Raw genomic sequence first — 16,603 nt, 5'->3', positions numbered from 1 at the left:
GGTGAGAACCAAATATCAGGCTTTTTGACTTCTGGCTCTATGGCCTCAGATTCTAGCTTAGAAACAATGGTTAAACGCAAGCTATCTCCTGTTGCAATGTTCAAGGGGCCTCCAGTTTTTTTAGTCCAACAAAATCCCACCAACACGATCAATTATTAGTCGCCTAAATAAATAAAGTATAAATGTTAGGCAACATGACCTTCTTGGCCACCATGCTAACCAAACAACAACAAGTGTCCCAACTTCAAAACGGCTGTAAATATTCAATCTCTATACCATTGGAATACCATCCCAGAAGACTCTGCCTGGAGACTGGCTGGAGTATATTCACTGGTGTTCAAACAAGGCTGAAGAATACACTGAAATTGTATCTGCTCTCCGTCAAGCATAGCTCCACTGACAAATAGGTAGAGATTTCACAAAACCAGAGTGCGACATGGGCTCCAAAGGGCTATTCAGCAGGCGCCTTTACTTCAGGTAACACGGCGCCTAATTGGTCAGACCCGTCACGTTCCCTCCCGTGTTCGGAGCCCTCTGGACCTGAGAGCCCGGAGGGGCCTGTAATTCACATCCCGTTCACCGGTTTGTGCCAGTTCAGCCCAAAGCTCCCAGATCCTGGGCCAACTACGTTACGTCCCTGGAGACCTGGGCTCACCAGGCCACTGAGCCTTAATAACCTAAGAAGGGAATTTCCTAAACGCATACACAGCTGGGGATTTGGGAAAACGAGCTCCTCTCCATTAACCTCTAGTTCCTGGAAGTGCCAAGGGTAACAGCGGCTGCGAGGGCTTCTCTGCAGATCTTCAGAGGAGAGACCCTGATGCAGCCAAACGGCTCCAGGAAGCGACGCCGGTGATGAAGGCCACCTGTGCCCAGCTCCCAGGTGCCATTTGGTCTCAGCAGTGAGAGCAATGCAAGAGCCACAAGCAGGCCCGAGAGCCTGCTCCCTGAGCAGTGAGAGATACCCTGCTATTGGAGTGACGGTGACCCAGTGAGAAGCAGTGTGCAGAAGCTGTAAAAACTGTGTGTTGGGGGAGAGTGGGGACGACCCCCGAGGAGAAGTCGGCCTCTCGAGGCCCCATTCTAGCGGCAGCGCACATGAAGCCTGAACACAGGGCCTGGCACACGGCAAGTGCTTAATAAGTGCTCTCCTGGTTTCACTGGCCCCTTTAGGCACCATATTCTTGATCCCTAATAGCTGGGTCTCCCTAGTTCAAACACTTCTCCCGAGGAATACTTACATAGAAATCTTTAAGTCAGAACTTTCTAGCAAAAGAATTAGTTAAAAATGATTGGCCAAAAAAAAAAAAAAAAGATTGGCAATTTTTTAAAAGATTAAATCCCCATTTGTATAACAATCTTGAAATGAAATTATAGAGCCAGAGGACCACTTAGTGGTCACCAGAGGTTAGGGATGGAGGAGGGTGTAATAGGTGGGAGGTATCCTCAGAAGTGGAATAATTTTCTGTATGTTCATTGTGGAGGTGGTTACCAGAATGGACCACCAGTTTATTATGATGAAACTGTATTGAAGTGTCCCCCCACACACACACAACTGCATGTAAAGCTGCTGAAATCTGAATAAGCTCAGTGGATTGAAATAATGGCAATTTTCTGGTTTTCATATTAGATATTATGTCTAGTTTTATCATTGAGCAAAACTCAATAAAGTGTATAAAGTGTACACTGGGACCTTCTTGTATACTGCTTTTCAACTTCCTATAAATCTGTAATTAAATTGACTGAATCCATATGAATGAATTATATATGGAATTTGCTAAACAGTTAAGGAAAGCCTAAATAGACACAAAGATGCACTCCAAATAAGATGCACTGTTTTGTTCTGGTAGCAGCTTTTAATTTTTTTATTTATTTTCTTGGCTACATGGCACTTCCTGTGGGATCTTTGTTCCACCGCCCAGGGATCGAGTCTGCATCCCTTGCACTGGAAGCACTGAATCTTAACCACTGGACCAACAGGTAATTCCCCATATACCCCTCACGAAAGGATTGGGAAAGTGTTACCCAGGGCCATTGCTTTGCAAAACACTCTGCGTATTGTGGTTGCTAGGAAGAGTGCCTTCTGGAAGTTGCACGGTATAAAACCTGTGCAACCTGCCTTTAGCCAAGTATTGCAAAGAATTGTACTGTAGTCACTGATTCTTTCATCTTGGTCTCATGATCTAGTCCTGATTTCAAACTGCTCCCTTTCAAGCCAGATTAGATTGGAATAATCACATTTTTGCATCAGTATTGATGTTCAGATTACAGAGAATTCTCAGTCAACACTTGCTCAAACATCAGACCTAAAAACAGAATTTGTATTCATTTATTCGATAAATTTTTCTACAGAGCTAGAACGACTGGGCTTTCCTTGTGACTCAACTGGTAAAAAATCTGCCTGCAGTGTGGGAGACCTGAGTTAGATCCCTGGGTTGGGAAGATCCCCTGGAGAAGGGAAAGGCTACCCACTCCAGTATCCTAGCCTGGAGAATTCCATGGACTGTATAGTCCATGGGGTCGCAAAGAGTTGGCCGCGACTGAGCGACTTTCACTCACTCACTCAGGAAGACTGATTTCAGCCTCAGTTACTCCTGCTGTGGTGGTCTGCAATTCACACAGATACTCGCCGCAGCGCTGCAGTTTCAGGCACCCCATAAACACTTCTAGGCTTTCTACCTAGAAACGGCTTCTCTGTAGCCGTTATGTCCAATTCCCTAACGTTGTGGCAAAAAGAGAACTTGCAGTGCGAAAGCCACGTGAACCAAGAGTCCTCACTGCTCAGAAGCAGATGCTGTGCTTCTTTGCAAGCCGGACTCTCTGCGTGGCTGGTCCTGGGCCTGTCTTGTTCATTCATTTCGGCGCATGGATGTGCAGGCCGGTCAGCCACGTGGTGCGGTCCTGCGGTTCCCAGGCGGGCCGGCCCCGGACGAGCCCCGCGGAGACCCGGCGACGGGGGAACCAGCGGGAGACAGGTGAGTCACGGATGAGGGTGAGGAGGTGGCGGCAGGGGCGGCGCTGGGCAGAGCGCCCCGCGGGTGGGGCGGGGCCTGAGCGCTGACTCACGGCCCCTCTTTGTCAAGAGGGCCGGGGCGGAGGCGGAGCTTGCCCAGGGCAGGAAACCCACGCCCAGCACAGGTTCCCTCCTGACTGCCACCCCCGATTTCCCACCAGACGCAGGTGCAGAGGATGCCCGGAGGCTGCCTCCCTGTCAGCGCGTGGGGACAGAGCCCGCGGCTGACCTCAGGGTTTGTGCCCTCCCCCGCCCGGCTCCTGATGGAGACGAGCCGTGGAGACGGGATCCGGGCTTCAGACGTGAACTCGCGGGGCGGGGCGGGGCGGGGCGGGGCGGGCGGTCCGCAGGCTCCAGGATCCAGATGTTCTCCTGTAGCGGCTTTCATCCGCGCTCACCTATCTCACACTCACACTCGCCCGGAACACCAGTTACTAAGTCTCTCCCCCGACGGGGCCTGAGTCAGGAAAGGGGGGGGGGGGGGCGCTGAGATAGTCCCCTCTCCCAGCCTTTGGGGAAGAAAGTGAAAAAGGAAGCGGGCAGGGTCTGGCTGGAAAAGAAGACTTTGCCTAGATGCAACCCACCTAGCCTGGTGGGTCAAGAAAAGGCTGCATCATTTTAAAAGGAGGAGGACGAAGAGGAGGGGAGGGGAGGGAGAGAAAGAAAGGAAGGCAAGAGGGAAGGAAGGAAGGGGGAAAGTCTCTCCTCCTCGACGGTCAGACACATTTGAACCCCAGCTCCATCACTTCTCCCCTGTGTGGCCTTAGGTTTCTTTACTCCTCCGTGCCTTTACTCTCGTTTGTAAGATGGAGATCCTGAGGACCAGGAGGACACCAACCTCCTGGGATTCGGAGGCTTGAAGGGGCTGAATGTGGTAAAGCGCAGAGAGACGCCTGGCACGTGGAGGACCGGGTACTCGGCTTACAGCTTACAGACTGGCGGGAAACCTCTTCCACGCCCGCCCCGGAGGTCCTCTGCCTCTCCCTGCCCGCCCCCCCACTGTCAGAGGGTCCTCGCATCCCCTAAGGGGACCCCGCCTAGCGACAGGGCTGGGCTGAAACCCCCCTGCCCCACATCCTTGCTTGGCCAGAGCTTCCTCACCTGACTTCCTGCCCCGTGCCCCAGGCGAGCCCCACAGAGCCGTCCAGCCTCCAGGAAGTGGCTGGGGTGGCCAGGCCACGCCGGCAGGAACTCGGCACTCCGGTGCTCCCTCCCCTCCACCGGGGTCCCCCGTTTTGCTCTCACTCCAGTGTCCCTTCCCCTTCTCCTGCCCCCCATGTCGGGTTAGGGGGACTACAGGCGTTGCTGAGTGGACATTGAGTGGGCATTCGCTGCCTTCCCAGCTCTGTGCCAAGCACGCTCCTCCCCATCATCCTCAAATAGCCCCCAGAATCGGGACCTGCACTCCATTCTGGGACAGTTCTCTGTCTTTGCCCCCAAAAACAGCTAAAGTTAACAGTGTGTTGCTGTGAAAATCAAAAGCAATAAGAAAAGGAGAGACAGACCCGCATTTAATGAGGTGACCAACATCCCTGGATTTGTCCAAGATTAACAGCTTTCCCAGGACACTTGCATGGCTAAGCCTGTGAGAATCCCTGGCGAATGGGGCCGGCTGGTCACTCCAGCCGTCCGATCATCCAGAATACCCCTGATGCCGCTGTAACAGTAGCTCCACAGCTTTGAAGTCACCATTTTGGGAAGGAACTTAACTCTTCTGAGCCTTGGTTTTCTCATCTGTAAAATGGGGAAAGATCTCACAAGATCATCATTGGGAGGACATTGGTGTGTCAACAGCAAACCCCGGAGAGGCTCCGGGCTCCGCTTGCCAGCCAGGGATGTGGCCCCATCCACTGCCGACGGCTCATCCTGGCCACTCCAACCCCCCCAACCCCAGCTGCCTCACACGTTGGATGGGTGGGGAGATAAATAAGTGACCCAACCTTGCCTTTCAAGACCAAGCCCTCAGGAGACACAGGTCGCCTCCCCTCTGCCACTTTCACCTGCCCCCGTCTTGCGTGTGTTTGCGTGCTGAGTCACTTCAGTCATGTCGGACTCTGCGACCCCTTGGACTGTAGACCCCCAGGCTCCTCTGTCCAAGGGATTCTCCAGGCATGAATACTGGAGTGGGTTGCCATGCCCTCTTCCAGGGGATCTTCCTGACTCAGGAATCGAACCTGCGTCTCTTGAGTCTCCTGCATTGGCAGGGGGGTTCTTTACCACTAGCGCCACCTAGGAAGTCTTAGGAAAAAGGAAAGAGAAAGCAGAGAGTTGGCTCCAGAAGAAGCTTTGCTTGCACTGCCCCGACCAGACCTTGCAGGCAAGCCTGCAATGTTGACTTTTTTTTTTTTTTTTTAAGGAAGAGATCAGAACCCACAACTCAGACTGTCTGGAAAACCCCAGGTCCTCCCATCCTTCACCACAGACCAGGAAGTCTTGGCGGAAGAGTGGGGCAGGGACTTTGTGGGGTGGGGGCAGGCAAAGGAAAGGGTTGCCAGCGGGGGCCTGGCCTCAGTGTGGCGTCTGACACGCTAGGTGCCCAGCGATGTCTGTGGGGCTGGGGCGGGTGGGCCAGGCTCCACCCTCAGCGTGCAGAGGGCACGCCGCCTGGCATCTCCGGGACAGCATCTGGCCCCATCCCGCTTGCCGTGGCCTCCGAGCCCGGCTGTGTCCAGGGCAGACTCCGCAGCACCCTGGACCCCGGCGTCCCCGCCCCTGATCTGAGGATGTGCTTCTCTTGGCTGTCTGACCCCACGAAGGAGCATCTGCCCTGGCTGTGGTCTCCAAGGCCTCTATGTGAAGGTCGGTGGCTCAGATGTTGCTATTTTTTCACGTTTATCGGAGACCGATGGCATGTGAGCCCATGGAGAACACCGAGGTGGACCAAGCGGGCGGGCCCGGCTCAGCAGATAAACACATGTGTGGCATTCCAGAGCCCTGAGGGCAGGCGCCCCTCCAACCCCCTCCACCCCCACCACCCCTGGCCTGGAGCGGCCTTGTCCGCACTGTCGCCTTCAGGGGCGTGCTCAGAGATTCCCACCCCTGCGTGAGCGACAGGATCAGCAGAGCCGAGGGCTCCCAGAGGCCTCCGTGGTCAGCCCCCAGCCGCTGCTGCGGGCCCTCCCCCCGGGACGTGCTGGGCGGCCCTCCCCCCTTGGCTCCCTTCACAGCCTGCGTGAGACAATAAAAGAACAGCTGGAGGCAGGGATCAGCTCTGGGTGTTCTGCCCAGGCACCCCAACCTGGCACTCCACCTGTCCCTCCCCCAGGCGACGGCGGTGCGGGATTTACTTTGAGGCAGAAGGAAAAGCCATCACTTTTGGAAGGGCTCCTGGGGTGCAGGAGGAGGGACCAGTGGCAGAGCTAGGGGTGCAGGGACCAGACTCCGGGGATGAAGTCCGTGGTGTCCGCTGCCTTGAATCTTCCAGCTCCCCGGGGTGCATCCCCCCCCCACCCCCTGCAAGGGAAACACACGGTGTGAGGAGCGGGCAGCCCCCGCGCTTCCTGCTGTGCGGACTAATGATTCTAGGTTCAAGTCCCACTCTACCCCGCCTTGGAACAAGTCATTTCTCCCCTGGACTTGAGTGTCTTCACCCATAAAATTCAGGGCTGGGCTGGATTTGCAAAGGTCCCTCAAGCTCCCCGATTCAGCCGCGGGGGCAGCATCTAGCCACACACGCCCCTTGAAGGAGCGGTGGTCCCCCTGTCTGGTGGGGAACCAAGGCGGAGGGTGAAGGTGTGAGGCGAGGGTGTCTGTGTGATCCTCCCAGGAGAGGCGCTCATCATTGTCTCCCAGCTCATCCCTCACCCGCGTGGCCTCTGGGTTTGGTACCCAAGGTTCCATCTCCCCCCGCCCCCTACCAGTACACATCCTCATTCCCGGGGACAGGGCGCCCCGGGGCACAGCTGCGGCTCAGTGCCCATCGCCCCTTCCCCAGGAGCCATGGCCGGGAGCCGCCTGCTGGCTTGTCAGCTGTTGCTAAACCCCGAGTTGCTCCTTGGGTTACAGAGCTGAGAGGACATGGAAACTGAAACAGGAGAAGAGCGAGCTGGGCCAGAGGGCTCCCAGGGCTGCGATGGAAAGACGGCCTGGCCAGGGTGGCCACATTATTTATGGGTTTGCTCGGGGGGACATATATGGTTAGGAAAAGAACCTCTTCACATCACAAGACACAGCCCCGCTTTTCCGTGGCCTGCCCAGGCACCCCTGAGCTAACTTAGATGGTTGCTGGTTCAGGAGGTATCTAGGCATCACATGTCAGCATCCCAGTCATCTTTCCCAAGGATGTGGAGTGCAGAGACGCAGCGTTGCTCCCAGGGAGGGAGGCGTGGCAACAGAGGGTCTTCCCCAGACCACCCCGCCCCGCCAGGCAGTGAGCAGGTGGCATTCCCGGAGCCTCTGCCCAGAGAAGAGATTAGAGCAGCCAGGGCCTGGGATATTTTCAGAAACAAAAAGAATCAGCCCCTGGCCCTAAACCCAAAGCCCTCCCAGCACTCCACAAATGACCAGCCTGGATGTCGCGGAGGAGAAGGACCCGGAGGATGAGGCTGCATGGGGGAGGAGGAGGAGGAGGAGGAGGAGGAAGGCTGGCCAGCTGGAAGGGATAAGATGAGGCAGCAGCTAAGCACAGCCCCGCGCTGCGGAGTCCTGGGGCGGCGTGCCCTGCCGGGAGCTGGGCCGGGTTTCAGCAGGTCGGATCGAGTGACTGCTTTCCTGGAAACGAGGCTTCTGCTTGTGAGGGCTGATAGGGCAGGCGGGAAGATGCTGCCCTGGCATTCACAGGAAAATCATTTGACATTGAAGAGGTGCTGGGACAAGCCAACCGTTGAGGGAAAACAGAGCCTTCCTGGCTCAGTGGCTGCAGCCGCAAGCCCTGCAGAGACTCGGGTCACCCACGCGGGGCGCAGCGGGCACAGCGGTCCAACAGGGCATGCCCCGGAGGCTGCAGGGTAGAAACCCCCAAAAGACATGCCACCGAACGAGACCCCCGTGCACCCGGCCTTCTCCCAGGGTCCCCAAGGGTCCAAGCCCTCCCTGTATGGCTGTGGCCCTGGTACCACACAGGCAGCCAGCTGCCCCCGGACGGCCTCCAGACCCCCATCAGCCCAGCACTGCATGCGTGCTGACGCAGTGGTATTCAAGGGGCTGCGAACGGGGGACGCTAGCCCAGCGTAGTTCAGGGCGATCAGCCACTGGGCTCAGGAAGGCCCCAACAGGACCACGGTCTGCACCGGCCAACGCTGCCACGAAGGCAGTGGCCTTGCAGCCTTGCTCTTCGAAGCTCTCTGCTGGGGGGTTGGGGCCATGGCATCCTGCAAAGGGAAATGGTTTGGCAATTGAGGCTGAGAGCCAGGCCAGCCGGCCTCACACTGACTTCTGCCCTAATCAGGCAGCATGGTGAGTGGCTGACTTCACATTTCTTCTAATCCACTCGACGGCAACTCCCCTGAGACGTGCAAAGTTCAGGCGCTCCATCGGGAGACCTGAATGCCCAGCATTTCAGCCTGCCCCACGACAGCTGTGAACCCGCCCACACAATGAATGGTTTCAGTTTTCTCTGGTATCACCTGTACATACGTGTGTGCACTCGGCTGTGTCCAACTCTTTGCGATCCCGTGAACTGTAGCCCACCAGGCTCCTCTCCATGGGGCGTTCCAGGCAAGAATGCTGGAGTGGGTGGCCATTTCCTTCTCCAGGGAATCTTCTGACCCACGGATCAAACCCGCATCTCTTGTGTCTCCTGCATTGGCAGGCAGATTCTTTACCACTGAGCCACCTGGGAAGGTGAGAAAAGCTACATCCCTACAGGCTACAGTCCACCGGATCGCAAGAATCAGACACGACTTAGTGACTAAACCACCACCCGACCGCAAGAATTGGACATGACTTAGCAACTAAACCACCACCACCACAGGTTGGCCCAAACAGGGATCGAACCCGAGAACTTGATGCTATTGGCAGCACTCTCTAACCAACTGAGCTAACCAACCAACAAACCAACTCATCCGTAGGTATCCACAAGCTCTCAGCGGAGGGTGAGAGCAAGCCCTGAGTTCAGGAAGGTGAGACTCAGATGCTGCGGGGGGTGGAGCCGCCCCCCCCCCCCAGGGTTCCTGCCCTGTGAGTGGTCCTGAGAGCCTGGACGCTCCGCCCACTTCTCCTTGGGGCCTACTTCTGCTCCAGCCACGGACACGGAAACCAGGGGCTCCCACTCCTCTCTGATGCTCTCATCACCGCCGACGCTCCCGAGAGAACTGACTGCATCGCAGAGGAGCGTGGGGATGATGGAGGGAGGAGGGAGACAAGGAGTCTGCAGAGACAGCAGAGGAAAGTGGGGTGCGGAGGTGAGCCAGAGGGGAGGCCACAGCGCAGAAGCCCAGCGGGACGTGTGTGGGGAGCGGCGGAATACACAGAGCCAGATAGATCTCAATTTTAATAAAAAAAGATCTAGAAGGAAGTGGGACAAGACTGAAAAATGGAAGGGAAAATATTAGACCAGTTGGAAACGAGGCAATACAGACAGTCCCCAACCTACGGCGGTTCAACTTAATTTTTTGATTTGGTGATGATGCATGAGTAATATGAATTCAATAGAAACCGTACTCCGATGTTTGAATTTTGACCTTTTCCTTAATCCTGAATGGTCACTACTCTTTCTTTGCTGCCCAGGGTCATTTTTTAACCCTATTTACTTACTAAGCAAAGATTGTATTAAAATTTGGCAGGTTAAGCACAGTATCATTTTTCCTTATTGGTTAACTGACTGTTATTAGAAATTAATCAGAAGTTAATGCACTTTATACTTTTAACAAATGACTTCAAAACCCGTTGAGATTTCTCATCTGGGGAAAAAATGGACAGAATTTAAAAATCACTTTTTAAGTTAAAAATGTTAAAATCTTTTAATATTTTTTAAAGAATGTAGATATGAGGCTATATATTTAACACATACCACTTCCAGCTGAAAGAAAAAAAAGGAGAGAGGCAGAGCGAGAGACAGGAAGGGAGGAGGAAGAGAAAATCGCAAGCGTGGAGACGGTCATGACGATCTGAGTTTAATGTGCTCTGTCCACAGCGTTTGTAAGTCAGCTGTTCTTTTACTCATTGTTGAAGTGTCCCCTCTGCACTTCCCCGGTGCCTCAGTGGTAAAGACTCTGCCTGCAGTGCAGGAGACACGGCTTCAACCCCTGGGTTGGGAAGATCTCCTGGAGGAGGGCATGGCAACCCACTCCAGTATTCTTGCCTGGAGAATCCCATGGACAGAGGAACCCAGCAGGCTACAGTCTATGGGGTCGCAAAGAGTCAGACACGACTTAGCAACTAAACAGCAACAAAGTGTCCCTTTTACTTTGAAAGTTCTTATTCACATGTTCTTAATTTCTCAAGATTCTTTTCTTACAGCTTATAACTAAGAGCCACTTGGGAGACACAAAAGGGCAGAAAGCTTGGAACTGGATCTTTAGCATCGACAGCCAGCTCTCTGCCTTGACTAAACCTCTTTGGAACAAATATCAGACATCCACTCTCATTTCATCAGAAGCGTCTTAAAGAGGCTGCTTTCTAGAAGCCAATCTTGTGAGCATTTCTCTGTGTCGATGTTTGGCAGCAAACCCGAGGACAGGCGTCACTGTCAGCCTCTCGGGTTCCCTCTCCTCTCCCAGCTGCGTGGGGTCCCTCCGCGGTGGTGGCAGCTCACAGGCCCAGGGAGGCTGCTGGCGCTCATCCATGTGATTTGTATCCATCAGCGCCAACGCATTCCATCATCCAGATGGATGTCCTAAAGCAGTTCACCCCTGACCCCCTCGGGGGCCTGTGCCCGTCCCTCGGAGGCCACCCGCACGGGGCAGCAGAACAGGGAGGCACGTGGAGGCGGGCTCCAGGGAGCGTCCCCGCCCGCTGCCCCTCCAGCCCTCTCTCTGTCGCCCTCCTCCCTCCCTCTCCCTCTCCATGTGAGGAAACAGCAAGACAGCGGCTGTGCCCACACCGGGAAGAGGGTCGGTCCCCAACCGTGGGCCAGCTGCTACCTTGATCTTGAACTTCCAGCCTCCAGGCCTGTGAGAAGTGGCCACGTGATGTTTAAGCCCCATCTGCGGTGTGAGTATTACAGCAGTCCAGATCAGACAGCCCACTGGCCCAGGTTTCGTAGAAAGGCCAGTGATGGACACTAGTCACGCCCCACCAGCCTGCAACACATGGTAACCCCAGGGGTCACTTGCTTCAGAAAAGGCGGAGAGAAGGGTGTCCCCAAGTCCTGAATGGTGACAACTCCATCTGTGCATCCAGGGCCACAGTCGGGTGCGGGCGCTCCCGTCTGTCATGCCCTGCCTCCCCAGGCGGGTGGCAAAGACGCCAACCCCCACCCCCCAGCTCTCTTCTCCTTCACCAGTGCTCCCAAAGCCACCAGGCCTGGTGGCCAAGCCCACTGTCCCGTCCACCCCAGCTGCTCCCATGTGCCATGAACAAGTGGCACACCCTGGCCCCGGACCTGTGAACGCTGGCACCCTCTCCCCTGGGGTGTCTCCAGCCTCCCAGCCCACGGACCCACAGGGTCGCCCGGCCCCACCCTCCAGGGAATCCCCCCTCCTGCCCTGTATGATCTCAGGATGTGAGAGGGGATGTCCCTCAGGTCCGAAGAGAGCCGAGAACATGCCTCCACAAGAAAGGACTCCTGGAGAGGAAACGAACACTTTATTTTGCCAGCACGTCTCCCGAAGAAGGGGCTAAGGCAGTATAGAATGAAATATCCCCATTCCCGAGCTGAGATGGCCGCAGCCTTAAAGACACGATTTATTTCTCATAAGAATACTTAGGCTTTCCCTAATGGCTCAGGTGGTAAAGAATCTGCCTGCAATGCAGGAGACCTGGGTTAATCCCTGGGTCAGGAAGATCCCCTGGGGAAGGAATTGGCAACCCATTCCAGTATTCTAGCCTGGAGAATCCCATGGACAGAGGAGCCTGGCGGGCTACAGTCCATGGCATTGCAGAGTTGGACACGACTGAGCGATTAAACAACAAAATAAGAATTGCTTACGGGGTAGAGTGTGCATGTGTTGATGTTCTGGATTTGAGAGAAAGAAAGCAGCTCCTTCTAGCTTAAACACAAAGTAGGTGTTTTCCTTAAGAAAATAGGTATCTTGACAAAGCAGAAAGGGAGCCAGGCCTCTGAAAAGATGGAAGGTGGCCAGAACCACAACAGGGTTTGTGTGTCTCTCACCTGAGTATTGCACACTTGCGTGGCTCTCTGCACACTGGCTGAGCTGTGTCTGCTCCCCAGGGTGTGAGGCAGAAGGCAGCAGAGCTCCGGAGTAGGTGTGTAAGGAAGACCTCTCTTCTCCACTGCGCTCCCTCAACCCGCCCATCCCAACCAGTCTGCAGCATCCTTGCGGAAGGGACTCTGACGGGCCCCGCTGGTCTCTGTCCCTGGTCCACCAGTGGCTGGGAGGACAGGACAGGTTTATTTGGGGCAGACATGGCACCAGGAGCCCGACCTTGGAGCGTGGAAGGGCGGGGAGCAAGGGGCTGTAGAGAGGGAGGTGAAGCTGAGGACGGCGTCTTGCTGGGATCCCCTGGAACCGGGGAGAAGACTTCGGAGCACAGTGATGCCTCTGAGGTTAAAGGGCGAGGCTGGGCCCTGGGAACCTCTGCTTCCCTGGCGGTTGTGCAGGAGGGGACGTCAAGGGAGCCCACCCCACCCCCTCAGCAACCGTGGCTTTGCTGCTTTCTAACCAGGAGGCTTGGATCCCAGAAGAAGCCTCACCCAGGTCAACAGGGGACACATAAGATGACTCATCACAGTCAACCCCTTACTCGGGGGCTGGAGACAAAGTGGGGAGACCGTCTCTAGGGAAATGGACTGAGAAACTTGGGGGACAATCCTGTGAAACACAGCATGCAGCTTAGAACCGTGAACTAAGTGAACGGCCCGGAGAGGCCTGGAGACACACTGGTCAAAAAAGTAAGCATCAGAACACTATCTGCCATATAAAGACAATTGCATCCATTTTAAACACGCACATACGATTATACCAGCGACTGTGTGTTTTGTACACGCGTACACTGTGTGTGTGCTCAGTCGATAAGTGTGTCCAACTCTTTGCAACCCCATGGATTGTAACCTGCCAGGCTCCTCTGTCCATGAGATTCTCCAGGCAAGAATACTGGAGTGGGTTGCCATCTCCCCCTCCAGGGGATCTTCCCGACCCAGGGACCCAACCTGTGTCTCCTTCATCTCCTACAGGCAGGTTCTTTACTGCTGAGGCACTGGGGAAGCCCTTACATACATGTGCATACCTACACATCCAGAACGTAAACCAGGCACATTTAGGGTAGTTGTCTGTGGAGGGGAGAGTGGGAGTCATGGATCAAATGAGGAAAATGTATGAAATAAGGCAAGACAGAGGCCTTGCCCAGACCTGTGGGGTCAGGGGTCACAGACAGAGTGGGTTTGAGACTTATCTCTGCATCTATCTGAGTTTACAAAAAAGAACCAAAAATTTTTTTAAAGTCAAGTCGATTCACTCCTGCAGCGGCATGTGGATGAGATATCACTCCCTTCCAGCCACACTGCCTAACCCTGCTGGGTTTCTGTCCCTTGTGAGGCATGGCTATCCCCCACTGCCTCCAATTTTGTGAGTTCCCCATATCTTTCCAATAATAACCTGTTTTTCTCCATCAGGGCAGCAGAATCAGCTTCTGTTGCTTGCTGCCAAAGAACCCAGTATGTCCTAAGAGAGTGGGTCCCTGAAGGAAGGTGGAGAGCCTCCCCGGGGAGCAGACTTCTGGGCTGGAGAATCTGGGCCACTCACGACCGTGTCCAGCATCTAAGTTTCCAACAAGGGCTACTCTGCGGGAGAGACAAGAACATAGAATATACCAAGGATGCTGCCGCGTTTCCTGGGATTTCACATCGTCCACTCCTAGCAGGGCCCCTGCCTACGGTTAGGTTGATGAGTGCCTTGTGAACTGCGGACCTCATGAATGAAAGACGAGTGAGTGAGATTACAACAGCTGCTGTGGTCAACTTGCTCGTTTACAGAACCTCATTTCCGCCCGCCAGATGCTGTTGTACTGTTGACCTTGACAAAACACACGGCAGGAAAAAAAAAAATACACAGCGAGCTGCAGGCCTTCGGTGCCTATCTTGGTTGGACCAAATCGCTGTGGATCGGCCCCCTCCAGGGTCAGCTTCTTGGGCGGCTATTCCGTGCAGTCACACAGCCCCGCATGCTCCGAGGTCTCTGCACTTGGTAACACCCTGCCTTCACTGTCTTGAAATTCCTTTATGACGTTTCAACAAGGGGCCCTGCATTTTCCTTGTGTGGGGGGTCCTGGCCAGCCCCAGCTTCAATCACACAGGACTCACCTACAGGAAATGCAAAGAAGCTGAAATCTCACCGTTGAACTGCAGGACGGCCCGGCATTCACAAGGATGGCTTTCAGTGGCCAAGGAATTTCTATTCCAAGGACGTGCCCTTCAGATCACGGCCTTTCCTTTTCACTTCTCCTGCAACTCTACCAAGTCCTCAGCTGAGAACACATCACCAGTCTGGCAGAGAGCAAACTTGATGGAAATTTGGGGGCACAGACGGCATGCACAAAGATAATTTCAGCGCAGTCTCCCTCTGCAGCATGGCTTGGAATGGTCACTGGGTTTCTGCAGACATTTTCCATTCCGTTTTCTGGAAGAGAGCTGGTGGGATGTTTTGGAAAGAATGTGGGTCTGGGAGTCTGGAGAAACTCAATTTGAATCTTCCTTTTTCATTGAGTGCATGTTACTTGATTTTTTGGCATGTTAAAATTTCATCTTTAACTGAAGGAGACACGTGCACCCCAATGTTCATCGCAGCACTGTTTATAATAGCCAGGATATGGAAGCAACCTAGATGTCCATCAGCAGTTGAATGGATAAGAAAGCTGTGGTACATATACACAATGGAATATTACTCAACTATTAAAAAGAATACATTTGAATCAGTTCTAATGAGGTGGATGAAACTGGAGCCCATTATACAGAGCGAAGTAAGCCAGAAAGAAAAACACCAATACAGTATACTAACACATATATATGGAATTTAGAAAAATAGTAACAATAACCATATATGAAAGACAGGAAAAGAGACACAGATGTATAGAACAGACTTTTGGACTCTGTGGGAGAAGGTGAGGGTGGGATGATCTGAGAGAACAGCATGGAAACATGTATATTATCAACTGTGAAACAGATCACCAGTCCAGGTTTGATGCATGAGACAAGTGCTCAGGGCTGGTGAACTAGGATGACCCAGAGGGATGGGGTGGGGAGGGAGGTGGGAGGGGGTTTCAGGATGGGGAACACATGTAAATCCATGGCTGATTCATATCAATGTATGGCAAAAACCACTACAATATTGTAAAGTAATTAGCCTCCAACTAATCTAAATAAATGGGAAAAAATTCATCTTTAAAGTGGAAATAGTCATAAAAGTGTGGGGAGAAGTAATTACTTTTTTAAGACAGGAAGGGAGGGAGGGAGGAAGCAAAGGAGGGAAGAAGGGAGGAGGGAGGGATAGGTGGAGAGAGCGGAGGGAGGAGGGGAGCGCCTTCGGAGCACCCAGCGTGGTCTCTGAAGTGTGGTCAGAATCGGGAGCTTGCCTCTTCTGACTCCTTTTACTCTCATTTCAAAAGGCAGCTCCCTGGGGTCCTCTGGGATTAACATCATTGTTCCTCTAGTCCCCAAATGCCTTAAATCCATTCTTAGAGAACCCCTAAAATGATGCAAGACATGGGATACTCTCATTTGATCAGAATCCCCTTTTCTTGGCCCATATTCCAACCCCCCACACACATTCAAGAGATGTTTTCTGACTTATGACTCTGCCTGCGTGCTGAGCTCATTTTTGCCAACACCCCCAGTTATTCTTTCTCATCTCTACCCTCCCCAAATAGCCCCGTCCCACCACACCACTCCCCAGGCCACACCTCCCTTAATCCTCTCCTGGGTGGCAAGAACAGGCTCTCATTTCCTGACCTTGCTGCCACCTGGGGACAAACACCAGCCTGGCAAAGCACAGGGGACGGAGTGATAGGCACAGTCTGATAGAAACTCCCCGCTCACCTGCGTTCGGGGCAAGCAGAAAACACCGCTCTGGATGCAGCAAACACGTCTCGGTTTTGAATTCCTACTTGGCATTGACCTGGATCCTATCACCTTGTCATACAGCCTTTGCTCTAAAGAGAAAAGTCACAACATCTACCCACCTCCCCGGGGCCTCAGAGAACAACCAGTAAATTGTTAGGAGTGAATGGTGCTCTTTTTATTATGTATTCGCTCTTCCAAGAAAAACCAGTTATGCTATCGTGAGCTGCCCTCTTACAAGCAATTTAAAAAGGAGGCAGTACAGGGAAGGAGCGATAAGAAGGAATTTCTAAACGAGAAAAAAATAAATGATTAAGTTCATACCTAGTTTAAAATTTCACATACTCTTGAGCACAACGAAATTCAACCCATTCCCAAAGATACGTGAGTCCTGTGAAATAAATGTGGTCTACAAGGAAGGAGGTGACAATGGATTTTCAGTTATTAAAATGTCAAAGGCTGCTTTTGCTGAAGGACGA

General features: G+C 53.5%; 1 long non-coding RNA gene across 1 annotated transcript; it reads right to left on the bottom strand.

Annotated features, from left to right (window-relative positions):
• Positions 1-14,797: 14,797 nt before the first annotated feature.
• Positions 14,798-16,136, bottom strand: LOC122697852. Its single transcript, XR_006342188.1, has 2 exons — positions 16,104-16,136; positions 14,798-14,923 (listed from the first exon to the last, which is right to left on the bottom strand). It is a non-coding gene; the product is annotated as an uncharacterized LOC122697852 (long non-coding RNA).
• Positions 16,137-16,603: the final 467 nt, after the last annotated feature.

Source organism: Cervus elaphus, chromosome 7 (genome assembly GCF_910594005.1).
Source record: "Cervus elaphus chromosome 7, mCerEla1.1, whole genome shotgun sequence".
NCBI lineage: Eukaryota > Metazoa > Chordata > Mammalia > Artiodactyla > Cervidae > Cervus > Cervus elaphus.
The sequence above is the reverse complement of the archived record's forward strand: the minus strand, read 5'-3'. Positions and strand labels throughout refer to the sequence as shown.